This window comes from Sebastes umbrosus, chromosome 14, assembly GCF_015220745.1.
Source record: "Sebastes umbrosus isolate fSebUmb1 chromosome 14, fSebUmb1.pri, whole genome shotgun sequence".
Taxonomy (NCBI): domain Eukaryota; kingdom Metazoa; phylum Chordata; class Actinopteri; order Perciformes; family Sebastidae; genus Sebastes; species Sebastes umbrosus.
In genome coordinates this window covers 32,069,862-32,074,430 of record NC_051282.1, presented here as the reverse complement: position 1 = coordinate 32,074,430, position 4,569 = coordinate 32,069,862, and the positions used below count along the sequence as shown (strand labels likewise).

Below are 4,569 nucleotides of genomic sequence, written 5' to 3'. Positions count from 1 at the left end.
CACAGTTTCTACTCTGACTTTACTCCGTCTGTGAGCTGCTGTCTCCCTCTGCTGGACAACCTCTGACCTGCACGCTGTCACCGTCCACCGTCCACCGTCCACCGTCCACCGTCCACCGTCCACCAGGGAATAACTACAGTATACAGTATATAATATATAATATATATATATACTGATAATAAAACCTCTACCTTCTTCATCTAGACAACAGAGAGATGTCAGGTATGTATTTAATAAAGATTTATTGCTCCATAAGTGTTTAAACATGCTGATTTCCATCGACTGCAGCGGTTCACAATACGATCAAAAATACAGTTTTAGAGATCAAACTGTTAAATGAACCTCCGTACATCTAACCTCAACATCTAGTCATCTATATTCATGAACGTTGGAGCTTTATTCAGCTGTGTAATAATAATAATAATAATAATAATAATAATAATAACAGTGTACGGTTCTGTTTAACCGTAAAGCGTTTTGATGCTCTGGGGGCTCAATTTCTGATAATTCATAAATCTGTCTGGATGGTTTGTTGTTGTTTTTTCATGATGAAGAAACCCGCTGAGATCCCGACGACATCACTGTAGTTGATCCCAAATCACAGCATGTCTTCTTCTCTGGTGCTCCTCGAGGTCTTGATGTCTTAATGTGGGATTCTGGAGGATTATTGATCATTTTGATCAATTCTCTAGAGGTAACAAATGGTTCCATTTAGCACCAAATCTGTGGAACAAATGATATCAACCCAACAACTGATGAGACATAAGAGAGCCTGAAGAGGACCATCAGATACTTCATCAGACCCCAATCGGACCTCCACCACACCTCCATCACACCTCTATAAGACCATCAGATACTTCTACCATCATGTTCTAAACTCTGATACACTTTCACTATTTATTTTAAATAATTCATTAATTCATGTTTTTTTGGAGTCAGAGTGGTTCTGGATTCACATCACAACATATTCCAGAAGATTCTCCCTCCATCGGACCTCCATCAGACCTCCATCAGACCATCAGACCTCCATCAGACCTCCATCAGACCTTCATCACACCTCCATCAGACATCCATCAGACCATCAGACCTCCATCAGACCTCCATCAGACATCCATCAGACCATCAGACCTCCATCAGACCTCCATCACACCTCCATCAGACATACATCAGACCATCAGACCTCCATCAGACCTCCATCACACCTCCATCAGACATCCATCAGACCATCAGACCTCCATCAGACCTCCATCAGACCTTCATCACACCTCCATCAGACATCCATCAGACCATCAGACCTCCATCAGACCTCCATCACACCTCCATCAGACATCCATCAGACCATCAGACCTCCATCAGACCTCCATCACACCTCCATCAGACATCCATCAGACCATCAGACCTCCATCACACCTCCATCAGACATCCATCAGACCATCAGACCTCCATCAGACCTCCATCACACCTCCATCAGACATCCATCAGACCATCAGACCTCCATCAGACCTCCATCACACCTCCATCAGACATCCATCAGACCATCAGACCTCCATCAGACCTCCATCAGACCTCCATCAGACATCCATCAGACCATCAGACCTCCATCAGACCTCCATCAGAACAGGTGAGACGTACCTGAAGCACCGAGGAGCTGCAGCTGAGACTCCAGCTGCTGGTCTGGTCTGGTCCTGGTCCTGCTGGTCTGGTCTGGTCCTGGTCCTGCTGGTCTGGTCTGGTCCTGGTCCTGCTGGTCTGGTCTGGTCCTGGTCCTGCTGGTCTGGTCTGGTCCTGGTCCTGCTGGTCTGGTCTGGTCCTGGTCCTGCTGGTCTGGTCTGGTCCTGGTCCTGCTGGTCTGGTCTGGTCCTGGTCCTGCTGGTCTGGTCTGGTCCTGGTCCTGCTGGTCTGGTCTGGTCCTGGTCCTGCTGGTCTGTAGCAGCCTGTAGTATAATGGTGTATTCTTGTTTCTCGTCGGACCGTTTAGAGGGACGGACCGGTCTCAGCTCATTAACATAAAGTTTCAGGTCTAAACTATACAACTCTGAAACATTTAAACTAACTGTTATTAATCTAAAATAAACACAGAATCATCTTCACGGATTATTTCTCTCATTAAATGTTCTCAGAAACATTCAGGTAATTATTTTATTTTCATCCAATCAGGAGCCGTCTAGAGTCCAGCAGCCAATCAGGAGCCGTCTAGAGTCCAGCAGCCAATCAGGAGCCGTCTAGAGTCCAGCAGCCAATCAGGAGCCGTCTAGAGTCAAGCAGCCAATCAGGAGCCGTCTAGAGTCCAGCAGCCAATCAGGAGCCGTCTAGAGTCCAGCAGCCAATCAGGAGCCGTCTAGAGTCCAGCAGCCAATCAGGAGCCGTCTAGAGTCAAGCAGCCAATCAGGAGCCGTCTAGAGTCCAGCAGCCAATCAGGAGCCGTCTAGAGTCCAGCAGCCAATCAGGAGCCGTCTAGAGTCAAGCAGCCAATCAGGAGCCGTCTAGAGTCCAGCAGCCAATCAGGAGCCGTCTAGAGTCAAGCAGCCAATCAGGAGCCGTCTAGAGTCAAGCAGCCAATCAGGAGCCGTCTAGAGTCAAGCAGCCAATCAAGCCTCCGATACAGTCTGCGGTCATGGTAACGACACGCAAAACGTCACATCCGGTTTAGGCGGTGGGGGAAAACAGAGCAGTCGCGACTATTATTATTAATAATATTATTATTATAATAAAAAATATTAGTATAATTATTATTATTATTGTTATTATAATAAAAATAAAAATATAATAATAATAACAATAATTATAATTATTGTTATTATTATTATAATAAAAATAATAATATAATAATAATAATAATAATTATTATTATAACAGGAGCAACAGAAAGCGCTTTGATTTAACGGTTGCCATGGAGATAAAATACTCACCTGTCAGTGGAGTTATAACTCAAACCCCATATATATCCTCTTCTTCTTCTTCTTTACATTATAATATTTTATTTATTATAATATCATCACAATCTGCAGTCAAAAGGATTTATATTTATATATTTTTATTGTCATGAAAAAAAACACTAAATAAAAAATAACACAGAAGCAGCAGCTCTCAGAGAACATGATCCAAATAAAGACCGTTAGAAAACACTACATTACCCAGAATGCAGCACTCACAGGTGCTCTATAAGTCCTGAAGAGCTTTTTCTATAATTATTCTATGAAACAGAAAAACTCGTCGGCACATTAGAGACGATGTGAGAATAAAGACAAAATGTTTTGAGAATAAATATCGTTATTCTCCAGGAAAAAAATAAATTTTTTGAGAACAAAGTTTTAATATTTTAGAGATTAAAAAAAAACTAAATTATTCAAGATTAATGTAATATTTCAAGATTTTTTTTAATTCTTATTTTGAGTCTTAATATTTTGAGAAAAAAATCTTAGTTCTCCAAGAAAAAAAATAAATTGTTCGAGGAAATATTTTAAGAACAAAGTTGTAATATTTTAGAAATATAAAGTCCAACATTTTTCAAGATCAATGTTATAATATTTCAACATTTAGTTTGAGAGAAAAGTCGTAATATTTTGAGAATAACGTCTTAATTTTTAGTTGTAATATTACGAGTAAACAGTCACGTTAAATAAAGAATAAAATCATTATGAATAAGAAGTTGCTTCGAGAACACAAAGTATGATTACAGGTAGATATCTGGAAGTATTAATACTTTATTTTTAAAATATAATACTAGAAATCTAAATTTGACTTTATTCTTGAAATAGCATAAAAATAAAAACTAAAGCTGTCAGATAAATATAGTGCAGTAAAAAGTACACCATTTTTATATTTACATGTTGCCTATTTTAATAATAAAAAGTACTCCAAAGTAAAAATCATAACTTTAAAATATATAAGTAATATCAAAACTGCTATACACCTTATTTTATAATAATAATATTACTGTAGTTATGGAATAAGTCATATGTAAATAAGTAAATTACACTGAGTATTTTTAAATCAGTGTAAGGTATTGATTCTCTGACCTGCTGTCTGTTTCTCACATATTTGAACCCAGGAAGCAGTTTATTGATTTCCCCATAAATAAATAAATAATAATAATAAGACTGTAATCTTTGATCTAAAGTGTCACCAATAATAATAATAATAATAATTAAAATAAATAATAATTATTAATTAAATGAGATATTAATGCAGTAAATGTGTCTGAACTCAAAGACAGAAAAATAAAACATCTTTAAAATATAAATCAACATTTTCTACATCCGAGTTTGTGTTTTTGTGAGTTGGCGTTGCCGCGGTAACCGTTATGACATCATCTCAGAGGGAGTAGAGCTTCAGCTGCTCCTCCGTGATGACATCATCTCAGAGGGAGTAGAGCTTCATGATGACATCATCTCAGAGGGAGTAGAGCTTCATGATGACATCATCTCAGAGGGAGTAGAGCTTCGTGATGACATCATCTCAGAGGGAGTAGAGCTTCATGATGACATCATCTCAGAGGGAGTAGAGCTTCATGATGACATCATCTCAGAGGGAGTAGAGCTTCATGATGACATCATCTCAGAGGGAGTA

The 4,569-nt window shown here is 39.0% G+C and overlaps 1 long non-coding RNA gene across 1 annotated transcript; it reads right to left on the bottom strand.

The window, feature by feature from the left end:
* Positions 1 to 590: 590 nt before the first annotated feature.
* LOC119501099 lies at positions 591 to 1,768 on the bottom strand. The gene is made up of 2 exons (XR_005209760.1): positions 1,633 to 1,768; positions 591 to 723 (listed from the first exon to the last, which is right to left on the bottom strand). It is a non-coding gene; the product is annotated as an uncharacterized LOC119501099 (long non-coding RNA).
* Between the last annotated feature and the right edge of the window lie 2,801 nt (positions 1,769 to 4,569).